Genomic DNA, 26,450 nt, shown 5'->3' with positions numbered 1-26,450 from the left:
ATAAGTTATTATACAAAGGACTCTGGTTATCATGTATATATATAAATATGAAGTGATGTGTTTGGTTATGTATGCACGTATATATGCTTTCAAGAAAAAGAATTTTCGGTTTTAAAACAGAAAAATTTACACGGCTTCGAGTTAAAATTCTCCTATTTTATTATTAAGTATATATGTAAGTCATCGTAATACCCTTGCTACATGCTTGTGGTACGACTGTGTCAAGGAGAGGCTTGGGTAACTAGATTCATGAAGTGCTTCATTACCCAGTAACTTGGATCGACTAGCCCGAGATTATCGATCAAAAGCCCACTATCAAGAGTTGCCTTGAGATGGAATACTTAGAGTTATCATCCGAAAAAACTCTCTCTGTATAAATAAATGAGTCGAGGATCAATAAAAACTTAAAAGAAAAAGATCTTATAATATCATCTGAGCCTCAGTTCTAAAGGATTCTTCACTCCCAAGATTTCAAGATTCATTAAGAAAGAAAGATCCAGTTGTGATCACAAGGTTAGTAAACTCCATTATTAAGAAGGACATGAGCTTTTAAGAGATTCAATTCTTCTTCATTAATTCAATTCTTTTCTTTTCTCTCTTTTGTTTGCTTGAGGACAAGCAAAGTTTTAAGTTTGGTGTTGTAATGCATTCGCATCATTAGTTGTTTTTCTTGCTTTAATTCATTTTTTTCTTAGGTTTAATTATAGTTTTATCTTCTAAACTTATCACTTTTAAGTATCTTGTGCTACTAAGGTGTTTGCTACATATTTTCAAGGAATTAGGATTAAAAGAAAGGCAAATCAAGCAGCAAGAGGAAGGATGATCAAATGAGCAATAAAGTAGAACCCTTAAGAAAGCAGGTGTTCCGACGCACACAAAGGAGTGCACGCACCAATCAAGGAGCAACATTCAGTGCATGCGTACGCACATACTTTGTGCATATGCACAAGTCCCAAATTTTGAAGGTAGCGTGCCATGCTCTATGATCACCCACAAATTGGAATTACCAAAGCTCAAGGAAGCATGCCATGTTATGCAGGGCGTGCCATGCCCTAAAGGAACAAGCCCCATGTTGTGTGTACGCATCTCCCATGCATACGTACAAGTCTATTTCAAGCCCAGGGTGTGCGTATGCACACGCTTGTGCGTACGCACAAGAACACTTCAAGCCAGGGAGTGTGTCACGCTGTGCATAGCATGCCACGCTCCATAACAATCACAACAAGAAGGTGTGCCACATTCAAAGGGAGCCATGCCACGCATAACCAAGGCGTGCCATGCCTGACTCAATTCCAAAGAACATGTGCCACATTCAAGTAGGACATGCCACGCCCTAACCAAGATTTAAGGGGGCATGCCACGCAGTGAAGCCAACGTGTCATGCCCTGATCAAGAAGATTAGTCCAGTACTCATCATTCAAAGCCCAATGTCATAGATATTATTTCAAATTGAAGATTAGAGAAGATTCTGTAATTAATTACTTTTGAATTTAAATCTGTTTTAAATTTTAAGATTTGAGTTTATTAAGAATTATCTCAATCATTCAGATTAAGATAAGATAAGGTTTGAATTTTGAATTAGAAACCCTAGGAATAAATAAGTGAATGGGATTCACAATAGACACCAGTTCCTCCGTAACACTTTCACTTTTGTTTTTGCACCCTGCATAAGTAACTAAACCTTCGTCAAAGGGTTAGGAGCTCTGTTCATGTTTCGATGGTTTATTAATCTAAGTTTTCTTTTATTTTAAAGATTTGCATTAATCTATTTATGATTGAGTATTTCATTCTTCATCAATAAAGGATTAGTAGCATCCACTACAAGGGAACCAAGAAATAGCGGCAATTTTTTTAGGGAATCGTAGCAGTTTTAAACTGCCGCAAAATGACATACCAACGGTTCTATAACTATTACAGTTTAGGGCGTGGCCATTTGATTTTGCAGTGATTTTTACGAACTGCTGGCATAACTGTCGCAAAATCAATAAATCTATTTCTGCGGTCGTAAACTACCGCTATTTGGTAAATAGGTTTTTTTTAAAAATTATGGCAGTTTTTTACCGCCACTATCCCGCACGCTGGTTTTAAAAAAATTGTGGCAATTTGAAACTGCCACAATCTGCTATATAAGATTATAAAAATAAATTCTGAAAGTCAAAGAACTTTGAAATAACCTCCTTTTTTAGGTAAAATACCTACATATACCAGAAAGGTTGTGAGTTTTATCTACATAGCAACAATCAAGAAAAGAAAGAGAAAATGATAACTTAACACATCAACAACAAAACATCTATATAAGCATAATCTTCATAACTTAACGCATTACAAAAATCTAAAGAAAGCACTGCTGAATTTTTCACTTTTCACCTTCAATGCAGCACAAGTGCTTGTAGTCGATGACGCCTTCTTGACTAATCTTCCACACAAAACAATAATGTCATGAGTCATTTTCTCCTAATCGAGTATACCACCTCTAAATATGTTGTTATTCTGTGCACTTCAAATGCTCCAAATTGTTGCAAAAAAAAAAAACCATAATTCATGCCTCATTGTCATGCTTCACCACTCTCCAATTGGAAAACTCAAAACAACCTTTGATCCTCAGGGTTATCCTTCAAAATGCTAAAACATAGCAAAATCCAATCTCAAATTCATATAATGCAAGCAAAAGCCAGTTTTAACATACCTAATATACAAATAACATATCAAGACTAATTGTGATAAATAAATTTATTAACAAGTAACAAATGACAAATATTAGTATAAATGATTGTTTTAGGTCCATAAAAGCAATCATAACTCTATGTTGGACACCTCTCATATCAAGTTGGTATTTGTTCAAAAAGAAAAAAATGACAATGAACCAAGAATAAAAAGTTTCAAACTTTTAATAGTTCAAAACAGAGAGTGTGAATAAAAAAGAAATTAAAATGAATAAAAGAATTTTAACCTTATAATCTTCATAAGTTGACATGTAGCCAAGGGATACTCTTACAGCTCTAATAGGTTTTTTATCGATTACATCATGATCATCCTAACAAACATGGCCAGCCTAAATGCAGAAATATTGTCATTATTTTTTATATACATTAACAACACATATAGACCAATCACAGATAGTCATGAACAAGTTAAAGCAGAAAATAAAAATACCTCCGTATTTGAAAAAAATTTCAAATGAGACAAGCCAAGGTATTTTGCACATGCACCTGGATTGCAGAAGCATCCTGTTTAAATAAACAACAGGTGGAGATTATTAGTCACCATTCAATTGATGACTATAAAGCAAAAGTTCAAATAAATAGTTCCCATAACCAACAAAAGTCTTTTCAAAATTCTTCATCTGATTTCCTGTAAAATTAAGTTGCATTACAATTTGTAAACTAAAATAAGAACTTATCAATTATTATAAGTATAATTGAAGAAAGTTGGCTACTAGTGATTAAAAGAAAATAAAAGAAAAAGCTATAAATGTGTTTATTATGATGATACATATTGATGATTGGGTTTGATTAATCAGATAAACTCACTTCAGAGATAGAAAACTTGAAACCACAATTTTAGTTCATGATTCACCCATGAGAGGTTTTGGGCCATGCATAGGCTTTCAGGTGAATAGTTATTTATATCAAGTTTGCATCTATGCCAATGGCCTTCAGGATCAACAACTCTTGGTGCCAGAATGTTCTTAATCTGAATCAAAGCAATAAGGATCAGGAAGAAAGACTCGAAGGATCTCATCAGGCGATGAGAGCTAGTAGCAATAACATTAAATGACAAGTTCATTGCAGAGGTGAGTTATCAAAGATCCATATATTGATATTAACATAAAAAGAATAAAGAATGTATGGAATAATCTTGAGACAAATCTGATAGTATCATAGTTTTTCAGGTTAAAATCTTAAGTCAAGCATGACCAACTTATTAAGGAAAACTAATATGCAACTAAACTTATCTCTAACCTGCCATGAGTCATATGCTGCATGACGAACGGATTTCTACTAGTAAAGAATTTTTATAAAAATAATCACGTCGTAAGTATAGCTTCTAAACCAACAGAGAATCTTTTCGTGCAAAAGTTTGGTTGTCACAAGTAACAAAACCCAATAAAATTTATAACCAAAGTATTTAAACCTCGGGTCGTCTTCTCAAGGAATTGCAAGGGGTGTGATTTATTATTGGTTATGGAAAAGTATCGTTGGGTTTTTGAAATAAGGAACAAGTAATTTAAATTGGCAAGAAATTAAATTAATAACTAGAAAAACTCTTGGCAAGGTATGAGAACTAGAAATCCTATCCTAGTTATCCTTATCAAGTGTGATGAGAATTGTTATTGCTCCCACTTAGTTAACCCATACTAAATAAAGGAAAGTCAAGTGGACCAATCAATTTGATCCTCAAGTCCTAGTCAACTCCTATGGAAAGACTAGCTTTAGAGCGATCCAAATCAATCAGCAATTCCAATTTTCAATCAACTGCCGAGTCTGATAACTCAAGTGTTACCAATTACTTAACTAAACCAAAAAGGGAGAAAAATATAAATTAAATTGAAAGCATCATAAATAGAATAAAACAATCATAAATCTGAAATACCTCAAATTATATTAAATAGAATATTCAAATCTTAATATGAAGAGTTCATAAGCCAATTGGGCAACATAAGTCAAATACAAGTAAAAGTATTAGAGTAAATAAAAGTAGAAGAAAACATAAAAAGTAAAAGAACATTGAACTTGGTATGAAGAAAATAACCATAAAATAAGATAAATCCTAATTCTAAAACCTAAGAGAGAAGAGAGAACTTCTCTCTCTCTCTAAAACTACATCTAAAACCTAAAATTATGAATTTGAAAGTTGTATTTTTTTGTTTGAATGAATGGATTGATTCCCCCACTTTATAGCCTCTAATTTGTGTTTTCTGGGCTTAAAAATGGGTCAAAAATAGCCCACAAATTGCCCCCAGCAATTTCTGGTACATACAGGTCGCTGCAAAGTCACGCGGAAGCATCGTCCATGTTTTAGCGTGGATTGGGTTTTTGCCAGGTCACGTGTCCGCGTGATCCACGCGTTCGTGTCACCTGGATTCCAAGCAGCTATGGCAAATTATATATCGTTGCGTAGCCCCAGATGTTAGCTTTCCAACGCAACTAGAACCGCGTCATTTGAACTTTTGTAGCTCAAGTTATGACCATTGTAGTGCGAAGAGGTCAGGCTGGACAGCTTTAGCAATTCCTTCAGCTTCTTGTATTCCTTCCACTTTTGCATGCTTCCTTTCCATCCTCTGAGCCATTCATACCCTATAATCCCTGAAATCACTTAACACACATATCACGGAATCTAATGGTAATAAGAGAGGATTAATATTAGCAAATTAAGATCAAAGAAACATGTTTTCAACCATAGCATAAAATCAGGAAGGAAAACGTAAAACTCATGCAAATCATATGAATAAGTGAGTAAAGAATTGATATAAACCACTCAATTGAGCATAAGATAAATAATAAAATAGTGGTTTATCAATCTCCCGACACTTAAACATTAGCATGTCCTCATGCTAAGCTCAACAGAAGCTATAAGAGTGAAGAGGAATGGTAGAATGCATGAAATGCAACCTGTCTATATGAATGCAACTATATGCAAAATGTTTCTACCTACTTGTTTTAAAAGTAAATAAACCTTTCAAGAACAAATATGAACTGGATTTCACTAATCACAAAATAAATTTCAAGCAAACTTGCAAAAGAAAATAGCTTATGAAAGCCGGGAACAAAGAATCGAGCATCGAACCCTCACTTGGAAGTGTATACACTCTAATCGCTAAGGTGTTTGGGGTTCGATTCTCTTAATTCTCTACTAATGTTGCTTTCTAAGGCTTGCTTTTCTTCTACCAATCAACACAAATTTGATGCACAAATACACATATCAAGAGGTCTTTTAAGGGTTGTAACGGTGTTAGGGTCAAGGTAGGATTGTATTTGGCCAAGTGGACTAAAATCTAAATCCTTAATTAACTTAAACTTTCCAGCTAACTTTAGACAATCCATGTAATCATAATACCATATCTAACTATCCATTAACAATGTTTTCCACATATTCATGTATTCTAATTTCAAGTACAATACATATGCATTGCTTTCACCACTTACTTTGGGGCATTTTTTCCCTTTTTATTATTTGCTCTTTTTTTTTTCTTTTATTTTTTTTATTTTATATATATGCCTATATTTTTTTTCTCAATGCATATTTCTAAATTATTGAATGCATGAACATATTCTCAATATTCTATCACATTTTCAGAAAATTCTGACATACTCAATTTTCAAACCAAATATTTTCAAACCCAATTTCCTCACACTTAATTCATGAGCACTTTCACTAGTCTAAGCTAACCAAGAATTCAAATTAAGGACATTATTATTTTTCGCTTAGAGTTAGTGATGAGCTAAAGTAAAGAATAAAGGGATAAAATAGGCTCAAAATTGGTTTGCAAGGGATAATGAAAACGTAAGGCCATATGGGTATGTAAGCTCAGGGAAACAAAGGCCTAAATCATATAAGTGCATGCATACATCAAACCATGGAAATATAGAATCAAGCAAGACAAAGATCATAATTTTAGAGAGAACAACACACACCAAAATTTAAAATATTAGTTGATAAAATGCAACCAATTCAAATAGGCTCAAAATCTCATAGGTTTTGTGTGTTCGAGCTCTAAACCATGTTTCAGTATAATATTTCTTCAAACAAGTTTTTCAAAAAGTTTAATTCAAATTAGTGATTAACACATGGTCATGACTACATATGAAAAGTTCATCAATGGAAATATAGCAAGTGTATGTGATGGCTATTAAATGCAAGATGTTTATTGGCATACCGACAAAGGCATGAGTAGCATAGATCAAGCATTAAATGTCCAATTTGATTATCAACTCTTTCAAACTAACAATTTGTTTGTATTGACAATTATATTTAATCAATAAAATATAAAAGGGGTTTTGTGAAAAACAGGCATTAGAATAGTAGAATAGAATAATTTAAAATAGTGTGCAATGCCATACGGACTTTTTCACACACACATAGGATACATGGTGAATATGTTATCGAAAGTATTAAAGTTGAACATGCAAGCAACCCTTAAGAAGTAATGTTAATTGTCAAACAATTCCACAATAATCCATAAGCAAAATATAAAAGAAAATAATCACCCAAATAAATTTCTAACACCAATTAAAATAATGCAAAAAGAAAAAGAAAGAAAAAGAAAACATAGATAATGAAAAAAAGAAAAAGAAGAAGAAAACATAAACATAAATAAAAGTAATAAAGAAAAAGTAAAAAGTAAAGAAAGAAAGAAAAGAACTTTGATAATGGATGTGAAAAATAAGGAAGGGAGAAAGTAAAGAGTGAGAAAGAATAAAGAAGGAAGAAGAAAGAAGAAAGAAATAAGAAGGGAAAAAAGATTTAGATTTTGGGAAGAAAATATAAGATAGCAGGCGCTATTCTGGATAAGTTGTGCGTCGCATGTGATGCGGACACGTGGGTCACGCGATCGCGTGGTGTGTGATAAGTTCAGGTGACGCGGACGCGTGGGTCACGCGATCGCTTGACCTGATGTGTGCTATTGGCGTGAGTGCAGCTTCGCGTACGCACAACTCTCTGTTTTATATGCATTTTGCAAAAAATTTGGGTGATGCGTTCGCGTGGATAACGCGGTCGCGTGAATAACCATATTTTGAAAACGACGCAGCCACGTGGGGCACGCGTTTGCGTGGTAGGGCTTGTGCTTCTAGCATCATTCCAGCCCTACTCCACCATAACTTGCTGCCATACACCCATTTACGTCGATTTTGCAGAGCCACGCGTTCGCGTGGGTGACGCGGACGCGTCGGGAGGCTATTTCGCAAACGACGCGAGCGCGTCAGCGACGCAGTCGCGTGGGCATATTTGTGCCTAAGGCACGCCTCCAGCCACACTTTCGCCTGACTCTCTGCTTCTCTTCTCCTTGGTTTCTAATGCACTAATGACGCGGATGCGTCGCGTGCCTCTCTTCTTTTTTTTTATATGCAATATGCAAATGCAAATGCAGGCTATATGCAACTATATGCAGAGATTATGAGAAGAGTCATTAACAAAAAAAAATAGAATAAAGTAAAATAAAACTAAGACTGAAACGGAACGATCATACCATGGTGGGTTGTCTCCCACCTAGCACTTTTAGTTAAAGTCCTTAAGTTGGATATTTGGTGAGCTCCTTGTCATGGTGGCTTGTGCTTCAACTCGTCTTGAAACTTCCACCAATGCTTGGACTTCCAATAAGCTCTATCAATACCAAGTAAATTTCTCAAGCTTTAATGGAGTTCTTCACAAGCTTTGAGCTCCCAAATTTATTCCTCATATATTCTCGGATCCCAAATCTTGATCCTACACCCTTCTTCAAGTTGATCATCATAATTCCATCCAGGTGGTAAGCAATTGGAATTCTCACTAAGGCATCCAGAAAGCCTCCTAGACCCATTCAGTTGTGCTTTACACCAACCTTTGCATTTAAACTTTGAGTATTTCACCATATTGAATCTTGCATGACAATTCCTACCACTAGACATCTCCCTCTTATTCGTAAAGCCACAAAGAGCTCGAAGTTGACCATCTGTCACAAGTAACCCATATTCAAGCGGGAAGGTAAAGGTCAAGGATAAGTATTTTACCCACTTGAATGTTGTATTGGATGGTAATGGCTTTGGGGGAGAGGTCTCCAACAGCTTTGGCAAGGTGATTTCAAGCTCCATTCCCTTGTGCTCTTCCTTGATAACTTCCACGTCTTTGCAAGCTTCTTCAATTTCAACCTCTTCCTATTGGTAGCTTTCTTCCAATTCAATATCTTCTTCATTACTCACCAAGGGCATGGGAGGTTGTGCTTCTTCTTCTTCAATCTCCATCTCTTGATCAACCTCTTCAAAGTCTTTAGCCATGATATGCCTTGGAGGTTGTACACCCTCTTCAACATCAAATTCAGACGTCTTGTAAGGAGGCTCTAGGTCTTGACATTTCCATGGAGGTTCAGCATTTCTTAAGTCTTCAACCACTTTTTCCCGTTCAATAATTACGGCTTCCTCCAGTTGTTCTAGCACAAAATCAAACTCCTCCTTGATGTCTTCCTCTTCATGATAACTTTTCTCAAGGGTCTCTACTATCTCTACCTTTTGGGTCTCCTCTTGCTTCTCTTGAAATATGGCTGCGTAAAGCCGATCCATTGCGTCCCTAATACTATCCATTCTCTTTTGCTCCATGTCAACAGCATAGTTGGTATCATCTTGCTCTTGGATTGGTGGACATGGATGTTCTTTCATAGATGGTGGTGGTACACCAGAGCTTAAGGGCTGAGTATTCGAGGTAGAGGATTGGTCCATGCAGGATATAAGAGCTTGAAGAGTAGAGGTGAGACTAGTGATAGAGGCAAGTGTGGTATGAAGCTCTGTTTGTCCTTGGTGAATAACACCAAGGGTGTTTTCATCCAGTGGAGGTTGGGGTGGATAAGGGTTAGGGTCATATGGAGGTGAATGGTGTAAAGGGGCTTGTGAGTTTGGTGGTTCAAAGGTATATTATAGAGGTGGTTCATAAGCATATGATGGGACTTGTTGGTAACTACAATGGGGTCCACCATATCTATCATCTTGGTATGCACCTCGGAATGGCTCTTGACCATAGCAAACTGGTGGAGGTTGTTTGTCACGAAAGGGTCCACCATAACTATTGTCTTGGCATGCATTGTAGGGTGGTCGTTGTCCATGGTATCTTGAAAGGTGTTGTTGCCGAAAGGGTTAATCATATCCTCGTGGCTCCTTCCATCTGTGATTGTTTCGACCTTGACTCTTGTTCCTGTTATAGCTTTCATTCCTTTCAACAACATTAGAACCAAACTCAAAGCGACGGGGGTGAGAACTCATAGTAACTAATAAAAATTAAAAACAAAAATAAAAACAAATAAACAAGCAAAAGAAAATATTTACAATAACCAATAATAAGGCACACGTTTGCAATTCCCCAGCAACAGCGCCATTTTGACGAACGGATTTCTGCTAGTAAAGAATTTTAATAAAAATAATCACGTCGTAAGTATAGCTTCTAAACCAACAGAGAATCCTTTCGTGCAAAAGTTTGGTTGTCACAAGTAACAAAACCCAATAAAATTTATAACCGAAGTATTTAAACCTCGGGTCGTCTTCTCAAGGAATTGCAGGGAGGTGTGATTTATTATTGGTTATGGAAAAGTATCGTTGGGTTTTTGAAATAAGGAACAAGTAATTTAAATTGGCAAGAAATTAAATTAATAACTAGAAAAACTCTTGGCATGGTATGAGAACTGGAAATCCTATCCTAGTTATCCTTATCAGGTGTGATAAGAATTGTTATTGCTTCCACTTAGTTAACCCTTACTAAATAAAGGAAAGTCAAGTGGACCAATCAATTTGATCCTCAAGTCCTAGTCAACTTCTGTGGAAAGACTAGCTTTAGAGCGATCCAAATCAATCAGTAATTCCTAATTTTCAATCAACTGCTGAGTCTAATAACTCAAGTGTTACCAATTATTTAACCAAACCAAAAAAGGAGAAAAATCTAAATTTAATTGAAAGCATCATAAACAGAATAAAGCAATCATAAATCTGAAATACCTTAAATTATATTAAATAGAATATTCAAATCTTAACATGAAGAGTTTATAAGCCAATTGGGCAACATAAGTCAAATACAAGTAAAAGCATTAGAGTAAATAAAAGTAGAAGAGAACATAAAAAGTAATAGAACATTGAACCTGGTATGAAGAAAATAACCACAAAATAAGAGAAATCCTAATTCTAAAACCTAAGAGAGAGGAGAGAACCTCTCTCTCTCTAAAACTACATCTAAAACCTAAAATTGTGAATTTGAAAGTTGTATTTTTTTGTATGAATGAATGGATTGATTCTCCCACTTTATAGCCTCCAATCTGTGTTTTCTGGGCTGAAAACTGTGTTAAAAATAGCCCAGAAATCACCCCCAACAATTTCTGGTACGTACAGGTCGCTTGAAAGTCACGCGGAAGCGTCGTCCACGCGTTAGCGTGGATTGGATTTTTGCCAGGTCACGCGTCCGCGTGATCCACGCATTCGCGTTATCTGGATTCGAGGCAACTATAGCAAATTATAAATTGTTGTGAAGCCCTGGATGTTAGCTTTCCAACACAACTGGAACCGCGTCATTTGAACCTTTGTAGCTCAAGTTATGACCGTTTTAGTGCGAAGAGGTCTGGCTGGACAGCTTTAGCAGTTCCTTCAGCTTCTTGTATTCTTTCCACTTTTGCATGCTTCCTTTCCATCCTCTGAGCCATTCCTATCCTATAATCCCTGAAATCACTTAACACACATATCACGGAATCTAATGGTAATAAGAGAGGATTAATATTAGCAAATTAAGATCAAAGAAACATGTTTTCAACCATAGCACAAAATCAGGAAGGAAAACGTAAAGCTCATACAAATCATATGAATAAGGGAGTAAAGAATTGATATAAACCATTCAATTGAGCATAAGATAAATAATAAAATAGTGGTTTATCACTGTATTCACAAAGAATATTGGTGTTTTGATTTGGGATACCAAATACTGTGGGAAGAAGCATTACGATATTTCCCATAATCAAGTATTAGTAACTTAAGGGATTTACAAATGTAGAATATAAAACTAAAATAATTAAACTTACTAGCCCTGGACTAAGTCTTGAAGTGCGGGACAGAGGCAAATTCTTCACAGATCCCTACAAAAGAAAAAGAGGAAACAAACCACACCTGAATAATTTAGAACTTATACCTCCCTTAGATGAAAGATTCAAAAAGTATCTTTCAAATGAAAACTGGGACTTTTCTATAAAACGCAGGAGATAGATGCTAGTTAATGTTTAAGTTGGAAAATAGTACATACATGTGTTGCAACAATTTGACTGAAGAATTGTTCAATGTGTTGTGTTCCAGGGACATCTCGTCTGTTGTACCGCATTAACATATTCTATCACAAAATGATCCAAGGAAATGTAAAAATAATCAAGAGAAGGCTAAGTGGAAAGAAAAGTAAAGGATCTTACATCTTGATAAAGTAACCGGCGTCTGAAAGGCATTTAACTTTAGCTCCTGCAGGCAATAGAGCTCAGAAGCGATCACAATGCAATATCGAAGTCAATCCTCCATTTGAACATCCAGATATGATAGCCTGCAGTTATAGTGATAAGTTTCAGTGACTAAAAAAATTAATAGAGGAAGAAGAAAAGTAGTGACAAATCATCGATGTCTCTTATATTTTGAGCATTTTTCATTCCTTCTATAAGTAAATCCTGCATGACAGCAGCAAAAACCCTTGCCCCTTTGAAGTGCAATTGAGTTGTTGGTGCACGAAATTGTGATCTCAGGCAACGGTGCCAAAAACTCTGTACGCACGTCTTAATAAATCGTTTTTCATTCACAACTTCGATACAACTAACCAGCAAGTGCACTGGGTCGTCCAAGTAATAAAACCTTACGTGAGTAAGGGTCGATCCCACGGAGATTGTTGGTATGAAGCAAGCTATGGTCATTGGTGCACGAATTATGAATCACACTTTTCACAACTCGTACCACTAACCAGCAAGTGTACTGGGTCGTCCAAGTAATACCTTACGTGAGTAAGGGTCAAATCCCACAGAGATTGTTGGTTTGAAGCAATCTATGGTTATCTTGTAAATCTTAGTCAGGAAGTCAATTGTGTTTATCAGTTGAATTGCGAATAACCAAGAGAGCATAAATTAAAAATTACTTGTTGTGCAGTAATGGAGAATATGTTGGAGTTTTGGAGATGCTTTGTCGTCTGAATCTCTGCTTTCCTCTGTCTTCTGATTCACGCACACACGTCCTCCTATGGCAAGCTGTGTGTTGGTGGATCACCGTTGTCAATGGCTACCTTCTCTCCTTCTAGTGAAAACTACGCTCACGCGCTCTGTCACAGCACGGCTAATCACCGGTTGGTTCTCGATCCGGTTGGAATAGGATTTACTATCCTTTTGCATCTGTCACTAACGCCCAGCCTTCAGGCAGATTGCTACCCTTACTGGCGTTCAGTGCCCAGTGGATGCCCATTTTGGGCGCTGAACGCCCAAAATGCCCCTTTACTGGCGTTTTCTTGCCATTGAGCTCCCTATCTCTGTTTTGTGTGCAGATTCCTTCTGTAACCCTATAAACTTATACAAATGATTCTGTACCTTAGTGTCAGTGAACTTTATATAAACAAATAAAAATAAAAATAGGGCAAAAATGCTTAGAGGATTGATGCCCCATGGCTGGGTTGCCTCCCAGCAAGCGCTTCTTTATTGTCTTTAGCTGGACCTTGCTAAGCTTTTAATCTAGCTTCAGCCTTGAGCATTCTTGCTCAATGTTGCCTTCAAGATAATGCTTGATTCTCTGTCCATTGACAATGAACTTCTTATCAGAATCAATATCTTGAAGCTCCACGTAACCATATGGTGACACACTTGTAATCACGTATGGTCCCCTCCACCGGGATTTCAGTTTCCCGGGGAATAGCCTGAGTCTATAGTTAAACAACAGGACCTTCTGTCCTAGTTCAAAGATTCTAGATGACAGCTTTCTGTCATGCCATTTTTTTTATTTTTCTTTATAAAGCTTGGCATTTTTGAAAGCTGTGAATCTGAATTCCTCTAGCTCATTTAGCTAGAGCAATCGTTTTTCTCCTGCTAATTTGGCATCAAAGTTTAGGTTGTAAATCTCAGTCAGGCGGATAATAATTGATTATGGAGTTTTCGAAAATAAATAATAAATAAACAGAGAATAAATATAGAAATACTTATGTATATCATTGGTGAGAATTTCAGATAAGTGTATGGAGATGCGTTTGTTCCGCTGAACTTCTGCTTTCCTGCTGTCTTCATCCAATCAGTCCAACTCCTTTCTATGGCTGGCTTTATGTAAGGACATCACCATTGTCAATGGCTACTTTTCATCCTCTCTGTGAAAATGGTCCGATGCGCTGTCACTGCATGGCTAATCATCTGGAGGCATCACCGTGGTCAATGGCTGCATCCTATCCTCTTGTGAAAATGGTCCAAATGCTCTGTCATAGCACGGCTAATCATCTGAGGTTCTCGATCATACTGGAATAGGATTCACCCTCCTTTTGCGTCTATCACTATTCCCAGCACTCGCGAGTTTGAAGCTCGTCACAGTCATTCAATCCCTGAATCTTACTTGGAATACTACAGACAAGGTTTAGACTTTCCGGATTTTCATGAATGCCACCATCAATCTAGCTTATACCACGAAGATTCTGATTAAGAGATCCAAGAGATAATCATCCAATCTAAGGTGGAACGGAAGTGGTTGTCAGGCACGCGTTCGTGGGGGAATGATGATGATTTTCACGTTCATCACATTCATGTTGAAGTGCGAATGAATATCTTAGAAGCAGAATAAGTTGAGTTGAATAGAAAAACAGTAGTACTTTGCATTAATTCATGAGGAACAGCAGAGCTCCACACCTTAATCTATGGAGTGTAGAAACTCTACCGATAAAAATACATAAGTGAAAGATCCAGGCATGGCCAAATGGCCAGCCCCCAAAACGAGATCACAGGATCAAAAATACAATCCAGGATGAAAATACAATAGTAGAAAGTCCTATTTATACTAAACTAGCTACTAGGGTTTACAGAAGTAAGTAATTGATGCATAAATCCACTTCCGGGGCCCACTTGGTGTGTGCTTGGGCTGAGCATGAAGTCTACACGTGCAGAGGCTTCTTTTGGAGTTGAACGCCAAGTTGTAACGTGTTTTTGGCGTTCAACTCTGGTTTGTGACGTGTTTCTGGCGTTTAACTCCAGACTGCAGCATAGAACTGGCGTTCAACGCCCATTTACGTCATCTAAACTCGGCCAAAGTATGAACTATTATATATTGCTAGAAAGCCCTGGATGTCTACTTTCTAACGCAATTAGAAGCACGCCATTTTGAGTTCTGTAGCTCCAGAAAATCCACTTTGAGTGCAGGGAGGTCAGAATCCAACAGCATCAGCAGTCCTTCTTCAACCTCTGAATCTGATTTTTGCTCAAGGCCCTCAATTTCAGCTAGAAAATACCTGAAATCACAAAAAAATACACAAACTCATAGTAAAGTCCAGAAATATGAATTTAACATAAAAACTAATTTCTTTCTATTTTTTTTGCCATTTTTCTTCTTTTTTTTCTGCAAGCTTTTTGTATTCACTGCTTTTTCTTGCTTCAAGAATCATTTTTATGATTTTTCAGATTATCAAACAACATGTCTCCTTGTCATCATTCTTTCAAGAGCCAATATATTTAACATTCATGAACAACAACTTCAAAAGACATATGCACTGTTCAGGCATTCATTCAGAAAACAAAAAGTATTGTCTCCACATCAATATAATTAAACTAAGTTCAAGGATGAATTCAAAATTCATGTACTTCTTGTTCTTTTGAATTAAAACATTTTTCATTTAAGAGAGGTGATGGATTCATATTCACTTACTTTAAGGCATAGACACTTAGACACTAATGATCATGTAGTAAGACACAAATATAAATAAACATAAAGCTCAAAAATCGAAAAACAGGAATAAATAGACAAGGAGATTAAGGAATGAGTCCACCTTAGTGAGGATGGCGTCTTTCTCTACTTGAAGAACCAATGGTGCTTTTGAGCTCCTCTATGTCTCTTCCTTGTCTTTGTTGCTCCTCCTTAGTGATTTTTGGTATTTCTATCCTCAGTTTCTCCCAATAATTATGTGGGGAAAATGTATCCCCTGAGGTATCTCAGGGATCTCTTGATTTGTAGTCAACTGTTCTACCACTGAGCTATAGATCCTTTACATTAATCTCTCCATCTCCCATGACTTGGAGGTAGAAGCTTTTGTCTTCCCTTTTCTCTTCTATCTTCTTTCTTTTTTTTTTTTTCGAGGTTTCTCTGGCCTTAGGTGCCATCAATGGTTATGGAAAAGCAAAATAAGCAATGCTTTTACCACACCAAACTTAGAATGTTGCTCGCCCTCGAGCAAAAGAAGAAAGAATAGATGAAGAAGAAGATGTGAAAAAAAAACTAGGATTATTAGGAGGGAAGGTGGGGATCCTGTGGGGTCCACAGATCCTGAGATGATCCTGTGAGGTCCACAGATCTTGAGGTGTCAAGGATTTACATCCCTGCACCAATTAGGCATGTAAAATGCCTTTGCATGCAATTCTGGCTTTTAAACGCCGAACTGATGCTTGTTCTGGGCGTTCAACGCCCAGATGCAGCATATTTCTGGCGTTGAACGCCAGCTTCATGCTTGTTTCTGGCGTTCAGCGCCATCTCCATGCTCTGTTCTGACGTTGAACGCCAGACAGATGCTCCTTACTGGCGTTTGAACGCCAGTGAACTCCTCCTCCAGGGTGTGCTATTTTTTTATGCTGTTTTTTATTTTTCTTCAATTTTTTCAGTTATTTTTGTGACTCCACATGATCATGAACCTATGAAGACATATAACTAATAAAAAATATAATTAGATAAATAAAAATTAGGTTGCCTCCCAACAAGCGCTTCTTTAATGTCAATAGCTTGACAGTGGGCTCTCATGGAGCCTCACAGATGTTCAGAGCATTGTTGAGACTCCCCAACACCAAACTTAAAGTTTGGATATGGGAGTTCAACACCAAACTTAGAGTTTAACTGTGGGGGCTCTAGTTGACTCTGTTTTGAGAGAAGCTTACTGTGCCTCTTTCCCATGTTTACAGAAGGATGTCCTTGAGTTTTAAACTCAAGGGAGTCCTCATTCAATTGAAGGACTAATTCACCTCTGTCAACATCAATCACAGCTCTTGCTGTGGCTAGGAAGGGTCTTCCAAGGATGATGGATTCATCCTTATCCTTCCCAGTATCTAGGATTATGAAATCAGCAGGGATGTAAAGGCCTTCAACCTTTACTAATATGTCCTCTACTTGTCCATAAGCCTATTTTCTGGAATTGTCTGCCATCTCTAATGAGATTTTAGCAGCTTGTACCTAAAAGATTCCCAGTTTCTCCATTACAGAGAGTGGCATGAGGTTTATTCCTGACCCTAAGTCACATAGAGCCTTCTCAAAGGTCATGGTGCCTATGGTACAAGGTATCAGGAACTTTCCAGGATCCTGTTTCTTCTAAGGCAATCTCAGTTGATCCAATGCATTCAGTTCATTGGTAAACAGGGGAGGTTCATCTCCCCAAGTCTCATTACCAAATAAATTGGCATTCAGCTTCATGATTGCACCAAGGAACTTGGCAACTTGCTCTTCAGTAACATCTTCATTCTCTTCAGAAGAGGAGTACTCTTCAGAGCTCATGAATGGCATAAGGAGATTCAATGGAATCTCTATGGTCTCTAGATGAGTCTCAGATTCCTTTGGTTCCTCAGAGGGAAACTCCTTATTGAACACTGGACGTCCCAGGAGGTCTTCCTCACTGGGGTTTACGTTTTCAACCTTCCTCCCAGGTTTGGCCATGGTAATCAATTCAATGGCCTTGCATTCTCCTTTTGGATTCTCTTCTGTATTGCTTGGGAGAGTACTAGAGGGGTTTCAGTGATTCTTTTACTCAGCTGGCCCACTTGTGCTTCCAAATTTCTAATGGAGGACCTTGTTTCATTCATGAAACTCACAGTGGCTTTGGACAGATCAGAGACTAAATTTGCTAAATTAGAGGTATTTTGTTCAGAGTTCTCTGTCTGTTGCTGAGAAGATGATGGAAAAGGTTTACTATTGTTAAACCTATTTCTTCCACCATTATTAAAGCCTTGTTGAGGCTTTTGATCCTTCCATGAGAGATTTGGGTGATTTCTCCATGAGGGGTTATAGGTGTTTCCATATGGTTCACCCATGTAATTCACCTCTGCTATTGCAGGGTTCTCAGGATCATAAGCTTCTTCTTCAGAAGATGCCTCTTGAGTACTGTTGAATGCAGCTTGCATTCCATTCAGACTTTGAGAAATCATATTGACTTGCTGAGTCAATATTTTGTACTGAGCCAATATGGCATTTAGAGTATCAATTTCAAGAACTCCCTTCTTCTGAGGCGTCCCATTACTCACAGGATTCCTCTCAGAAGTGTACATGAACTGGTTATTAGCAACCATGTCAATAAGTTCTTGAGCTTCTGCAGACATTTTCTTTAGGTGAATGGATCCACCTGCAGAAGTATCCAATGACATCTTAGCTAATTCAGACAGACCATCATAGAATATATTCAGGATGGTCCATTCTGAAAGCATGTCAGAAGGACACTTTTTGGTCAGTTGCTTGTATCTCTCCCAAGCTTCATAGAGGGATTCACCTTCTTTCTGTCTAAAGGTTTGAACATCCACTCTAAGCTTACTAAGCTTTTGAGGAGGAAAGAACTTGGCTAAGAAAACCGTGACCAGCTTATCCCAAGAGTTCAGGCTATCTTTGGGTTGAGAGTCCAACCACACTCTAGCTCTGTCTCTTACAGCAAAAGGGAAAAACATGAGCCTGTAGACTTCAGGATCTACTCCATTAGTCTTAACAGTATCACAGATCTGCAAGAATTTAGTTAAGAACTGCAAAGGATCTTCAGATGAAAGTCCATAAAACTTGCAGTTTTGTTACATCAGAGAAACTAATTTAGGTTTAAGCTCAAAGTTGTTTGCTCCAATGGTAGGGATGGAGATGCTTCTTCCATGTAAATTGGAATTAGGTGCAGTAAAGTCACCAAGCATCCTCCTTGCATTATTATTATTTTCGGCTGCCATCTCCTCTTCTTATTCGAAAATTTCTGAAAGGTGCTTGCTGGATTATTGTAATTTAGCTTCTCTTAGTTTCCTCTTCAGAGTCCTTTCAGGTTCTGGATCTGCTTCAACAAGAATATTCTTGTCCTTGCTTCTGCTCATATAAAAAAGAGGAAATAGAAAAATAATAATAATAGGGATCCTTTTTACCTAGGTATAGAGGTTCCCTTTAGGTGAGTGGAAGAAAAGAAAATTAGAAGAAAAGAAGAAGAGAAAATCTGAACTCAGAGAGAGAGAGAGGGGGTTCAGATTTTTGGTGAGTGAGGAAGAGATGTTAGTAAATAAATAAATAAATAGAAGAAGATGAGAGGGGGAAGTTTTCGAAAATAATTTATGTTATTTTCGAAAATTATGTGATAAAGATAAGAAAAAGGCTTTTTGAAGAATATTTTTTTAAAATTTTCGAAAATAAATAAGAAAAATGAAAAAGATTTGATTTTTGAAAAAGATAAGATTTTTAAATTGAAAATTTGATTTGACTCATAAGAAACAATTGAATTTTTAAAAATTTTTGAAAATGTCAATCCAAATTTTCGAAATTTATGAGAGAAAAAAGGAAAGATATTTTTTTGATTTTTAAATTTTTAATGATGAAAGAGAAAAACACAAAATTGACTCAATGCATGAAAATTTTGGATCAAAATAATGAATGCATGCAAGAATGCTATGAATGTCAAGATGAACACCAAGAACACTTTGAAGATCATGATGAACATCAAGAACATATTTTTGAAAAATTTTTAATGCAAAGAAAACATGCAAGACACCAAACTTAGAAATCTTTAATGCTTAGACACTAAGAATTCAAGAATGCATATGAAAAACACCATACAACACAAAACAATATAATATGAAGATCAATCAAGAAGGTTTTATCAAGAACAACTTGAAGATCATGATGAATGCAATGCATGAATGCAATTTTCGAAAAATGCAAGATGAGTATGCAATTGACACCAAACTTAAAAATTAACTCAAGACTCAAACAAGAAACACAAAATATTTTTGATTTTTATGATTTTATTAATTTTTTTGTAATTTTTCGAAAATTATTTGTAAAAGAAAAATAAGGATTCTAAAATTTTTAATATGAATTCCAGGAATCGTGTACTCTTAGTCTAAAGCTCCAATCTAAGGGTTAGGCATGGCTTACTAGCCAGCCAAGCTTTAGAAGATATTGATACTTTCCATGTATAGAGCAACTAAGTGTGTGAAGATCAACAAGCTCTTGTGATGATAAGTTGAAACCCCAGTCCAAAAGATTAGACATGGCTTACAGCCAGCCAGGATTCAACAAATCATCACGAAACACTAGAATTCATTCTTAAAAATTCTGAAGAACATAATAAAATTTTTGAAAAAAATTTTTATTTTGAAAACAAAATAAGAAGAAAATTACCTAATCTGAGCAACACGATGAACCGTTAGTTGTCCAAACTCAAACAATCCCTGGTAACGGCGCCAAAAACTTGGTGCACGAAATTGTGATCTCAGGCAACGGCGCCAAAAACTCTGTACGCACGTCTTAATAAATCGTTTTTCATTCACAACTTTGATACAACTAACCAGCAAGTGCACTGGGTCATCCAAGTAATAAAACCTTACGTGAGTAAGGGTCGATCCCACGGAGATTGTTGGTATGAAGCAAGCTATGGTCATCTTGTAAATCTCAGTCAGGCGGATAATAATTGATTATGGAGTTTTCGAAAATAAATAATAAATAAACAGAGAATAAAGATAGAAATACTTATGTATATCATTGGTGAGAATTTCAGATAAGTGTATGGAGATGCGTTCGTTCCTCTGGACTTTTGCTTTCCTACTGTCTTCATCCAATCAGTCCTACTCCTTTCTATGGCTGGCTTTATGTAAGGACATCACCATTGCCAATGGCTACTTTTCATCCTCTCTGTGAAAATGGTCCGATGCGCTGTCACTGCATGGCTAATCATCTGGAGGCATCACCGTGGAAATACAATAGTAGAAAGTCCGATTTATACTAAACTAGCTACTAGGTTTACAGAAGTAAGTAATTGATGCATAAATCCACTTCCGGGGCCCACTTGGTGTGTGCTTGAGCTGAGCATGAAGTCTACATGTGCAGAGGCTTCTTTTGGAGTTGAACGCCAAGTTGTAACGTATTTTTGGCGTTCAACTCTGGTTTGTGACGTGTTTCTGGCGTTTAACTCCATACTGCAGCGTAGAACTGGCGTTCAACGCCCTTTTGCGTCATCTAAACTCGGCCAAAGTATGGACTATTATATATTTCTGGAAAGCCCTGGATGTCTACTTTCCAACGCAATTGGAAGCGTGCCATTTTGAGTTCTGTAGCTCCAGAAAATCTACTTTGAGTACAGAGAGGTCAGAATCCAACAGCATCAGCAGTCCTTCTTCAACCTCTGAATCTGATTTTTGCTCAAGTCCCTCAATTTCAGCCAGAAAATATCTGAAATCACAGAAAAACACACAAACTGATAGTAAAGTCCAGAAATGTGAATTTAACATAAAAACTAATGAAAACATCCCTAAAAGTAACTAGATCCTACTAAAAACAATGCCAAAAAGTGTATAAATTATCCGCTCATCAGTTGTCTGATTTATACACCATAATATTTTATAGTCTCGTCAGAACCAAAAATAGGAAATACAATTTACAAGTGTTTAATGCTTCCCTTGATAATTCAACTAAGAGATTCCTTTTGTGTATTGCATAACTCACTGGATTAACTTCTTCCTTACACCAGTAAATGAAGAACCATCACAGTACCTAACCTTGGCTCTGTTCCAATTGTAGAAATCTAGAATCAACAAATTTCATTATTAGAAACCTAAGCAAATGTGAATTAATTAAGGGAAAAAAATAAAACATGATCTATTGACTAGTAGAAAATACATGAATTCAAAATTCTTCTGTTATTTAAAATCCCTAAAAAGGCAATTTGCTTGGCCATTTTCTTAGAAGAACCTAAGGCTGCATTTGTTTCTGAGAACAAGACAAGACAAGACACTGAGAACAAGACATAAAGGACAGAGACACATAATTTAGTGTTCTTGTATTCTGTTTGGTAATAAAATAGAAAATATGAAAATCTAATTTATTCTCATTTTTTTTCATTCAAAAAATTTTAGAAGAAAAATATAATAATAAAAAATATAATTATAAAAATTAACAAAAATAATGAAAGAAAAAATAAAAAATAAGTTGTGTCCCTTATTAGTGTTTCTACGACTTTCCTGTCAGGATGGACACAAAATATACTAATTCAGTGTCTTTGGACACAATGTCTCTGTCCATATCTCATCTGTCAAACACGATTTTGTGTCTCAATGTCTCTGTCTCAGTGTCCTGTCCCTGTAAACAAACGTAACCTAAATGACCGTTCTTTCGAGCAAGGCAAGTAGTAACTTTGTTGCACCATCCCCATCCCTAAAATAAACCAAATGATGTTCATTGGACAGAATAGACATTTAAGAATCACTTTACATATGAATCCAAACTTGAGAATTAAAAATTTGTTTTGATAATCTCCAAGGACCATGGTAAATGAAAATCATAATCACGGCTAAGAATTTACAGGTTCAACAACAGAAAATCCACTTAGAAAGCTTCTAGTTTTTATGGAATTGGAATTAAGATTGGGTTTTATCTTTCCAAAATATTTCTTTCACCCCTCTGCCATTTTGTCAAAGCAATTAGTTTAATCATAGTGATACAAGCAAAAGAAATAAATATTTTTTGTTGTTTTAAAATAGAAAGAAAAAGAAAATAATGAAAGCAATATTTTCTTGAGTTGGTAATTGGTGAAGACTTATTATTGATGCCAGTTTGCAGAAAGGGACAGGACACACCTCAAACTGAACTAACCAATTATTTATCCCTTCTTTGAATCCCCTATCAAGATGGTAAACTGGTACACTTCCATCCAACAAAATTGCAGAGTAATTTTTAGGGGGAAAAAGTTACCAAATATTATAATAAATTAATTAAAATAGAACAGCTCAATAAAGAAAGTAAACTTCTATCAGACGTAGCAAAAAATTTCTCACCGGCACTTTTTGTGACCACATTCTAGATAAAAGTGATTGGAACATAAGAAGCTTCTGCCTTCAGCAATAGAAGTACATAAAATAGAAGGCATAATCATTTTGTGCAATCCATCATTCTGCTACAAATCTAAAAAATAGAAAAAGGAATGCAAAGTAACTTATGTAGAAGTATCAAATGAGGGCATATACTAATTTTTTTCATAAAGCCACATTTTATTTTTGGCCAAAATGGAAAGACAAAAACCACAAGCATCATCATGAGTTGGCAATACGAATAATAAGAACACATGTTAAAAGGAAATTTTTTGTTTGCCAAAATTGGATGAATTAATTTATGCCATCTTGCCAACCATTTTAACTTTTTCACTTCAACTTCAGCCTACCACTTACCAAAAGAGTAAAACACTTTATTCCTAGTTATTGTTGTTTAAGAAACCAATGAACCAACTAGTTAGATTTATACACAAGCAAAAACATCACATATGAATAAGCAAAATGCCAACTCTGGTATTCCTTTTCTTTCTGATTCAGACTTAGATCTTTTGGAAAGACTTTTTTTCAAGTTAACAATTTAGAAGAAAGATATTTAGATATAATAAAAAAATGAAGGTGGAAATGTGTAATCTTATCAATCTGGAATAAATGTACAAATCAAAACTGAAATATAATAACATTAAGCAAAAACATTCTTTTAAATCAGCAAAAGAATAGAAATGAAAGCAACTTGTAATCATTTCACAATAGATTTTAGCATAATAATCATTTACCTAAAATAAATATTAGACTTGTAGAACTAAATCAGCATAATTAGGAACGAATTTCAAGCCACTCACCTCATTTTAGTTGCTTCAGTGATCGGAAAATAAAACAAAAGGCCTAGGATAGAAAGGCTAGCACAATGAGCAGAATCAAGCAGCGGATTTGAAAGAGCAGGCGTGGACGTCATAGAATAGGTAGGACAGGCCTGAACCTGCGATACGTGGTGCTGGTGACGGAGGATAGAGGTGATGGTGGTAGGACTCTTGTGCAGCTGTATCCTATTTGAACCACGCACCGTGCAGGACGAGATCGCAAGTAAATTTAGGGATGAGACAGAGGTTAGCGGCGACAAATGTAAGTTTGGTAGGTGATAAACCCCGATTTTATGATTTATCTTATGCTTATTTTGGGAGATTTTATCACCTTTTCTCACATTTATTCAATGAAATAGCATGGTTTTGCAATTCTCCCTTGATTTGTGCTTAAATGTGAAAACATGCTTTTTAGGCCTTAAAATAGCTAAATTCAATTCACTTTAATTCCATTCGATGCCTTGATATATTTGTTGAGTGATTTCAGGTTCATAGGAAAAGTATTGGATGGAAGAAGTGAGGAGTAAAGCATGCAAAGTGGGAGAACTCATGAAGAAATGAAGGAACCGTAAAGCTGTCAAGTCCGACCTCTTCGCACTCAATCGACCATAACTTGAGCTACGGATGTCCAAATGAGGCGGTTCTAGTTGCATTGGAAAGCTAACATCTGGGACTTCGAAATGATATAAAATTTTCCATATGTTGCTTCGTGTTAAGGGGCGCGCACGCGCCATGTACGCGTGCGCGCCGATTGAGCACGTAGCCCACTAATGTGAAATCGCCCCCAGCGATTTCTGAAGCACTTTGGGCCCAACCCAACTCATTTCTAATGCTATTTCATACAGAATTCAAGCTTGGGTAAAGGGGGAGTAATTGTTTGGTAGTATAGCATCATGTAGGTTAGTTTCTAGAGAGAGAAGCTCCCTCTTCTCTCTAGAATTAGGTTAGGTTAATCTCTCTTAGATTTAGGTTCAATTACATGTTTTCATCTTGTTTTTTTTATGAATTCTTGCTTCTAGTCTTTCATTCTCTTGATTTGTAATGTTAATTTCCCTTTTTGCTCTCTTTCATGTTCATGGATGCTTATGTTGGATTTATATCTCTTTTAATGAAATTTAATGTTTGATGTTCTTTTAATTGTTGTTGAGTTGTGAATTTACTTTTCTTGCAATTGGTAGTTTGTAGATTTTACTATTTCTTTCTCATTTATTATGCTTTCTTTTTATGCCTTCCAAGTGTTTGACAAAATGCTTGGTTGGATGTTAGAGTAGATTTTGAGCATTCTTGGCTTGGAAAGAGTAATTAGGCAATCTTGAGTCATGAAAACCCAACTCATGTTGGTGATCTAGAGTTGTTAGCTAATATTGTTTCCATTGACGCTAATCTTTTGCTAATTTAATTAGTAAGTAGATTAGGACTTTTGGATTGAGATTAGCTAGTCTTATTAGACTTTCTCTCATGGAAGATAATATGATACCTTCTTCCAATGTTGGAGATGACGTAATGAGATAAATTCTTGTTTATAATTGTGATATGATTAACTAGTCTTGTTTGACTTTCTCCCTATTTGTTGGAGTTAACTAAATAAGATGAATTAATCATTGCATGACTAGGATAGAAAGCCTATGATCTCAATTCTTGCCATGAATGTCTCTCTTTATTAATTGCTTTCTTTAATTGCTCTCTTTACTTTTCTTGCACATTTATTTTATTGTCCTCTTATCAAAATCAAACCCCCCCTTGCATTTTCATAGCCAATAATTGAGCACTTCATTGCAATTCCTTGTGAGACGACCCGGAGTTTAAATACTTCGGTTAATTTTCATTGGGGTTTGTACTTGTGACAAAACCAAATTTAATTTGATTCGAGGATTGATTGTTGGTTTGGACTATACTAACAACGGAATTATTTTGTGGAATTCCGAACCGGTATAAATCCCCGTATCAAATTAATGGCGCCGTTGCCGGGGAGTTGCAATGGTGTTATGTTATTGGTTATTATATATATGTGAATATTGTGAATAGCTTGATTTTTGGATTGCTTGTTAGTTTTTTCTAGTTTTAGGACTTTGTTTCATTATTTCTTGTTAGCTTTTATTTCTTATTTTCACTTTTCACTATGAATTCTCACTTTGGCTATGAGTGTGATTGATGAGCGGATAATTTATACGCTTTTTGGCATTGTTTTTAGTATGTTTTTAGTAGGATCTAGTTACTTTTAGGGATGTTTTCATTAGTTTGTGTCATGTCTGAGTTACATACTAAAGCTTGGCTGGCTATTAAGCCATGCCTGACCCTTTGATTGGAGCTTTAGAGCATAAGATTCCTGGAATTCATATTGAAAATTTTGGAATCCTTAATTTCTCTTTTCTAAATAATTTTCGAAAAAAAAATAATAAATAAATAAAAATCCAAAAAAATTAGAAAATCATAAAAATCAAAAATATTTTTGTGTTTCTTGTTTGAGTCTTGAGTCATATCATAAGTTTGGTGTCAATTGCATATGCATCTTAGTGGATTTATACATCAAATACTTACTCATGTAAACCCTAGTAGCTAGTTTATTATAAATAGGACCTCTTACTATTGTATTAGGCATCTTTGGATTACCTTTTGATCCTTTGATCACGTTTTAGGGGGTTGGCCATCTCGGCCATGCCTGGACCTTCACTTATGTATTTTCATACGGTAGAGTTTCTACA

General features: G+C 36.1%; 1 pseudogene; it reads right to left on the bottom strand.

Moving 5' to 3' along the window:
• LOC110265113 lies at positions 11,596-23,735 on the bottom strand (annotated as a pseudogene).

The sequence above is a fragment of the Arachis ipaensis genome, chromosome B07, assembly GCF_000816755.2.
Source record: "Arachis ipaensis cultivar K30076 chromosome B07, Araip1.1, whole genome shotgun sequence".
In the NCBI taxonomy this organism is placed as follows: domain Eukaryota; kingdom Viridiplantae; phylum Streptophyta; class Magnoliopsida; order Fabales; family Fabaceae; genus Arachis; species Arachis ipaensis.
Note: the sequence above shows the minus strand (reverse complement) of the source record. Positions and strands in the feature narration are given on the sequence as shown.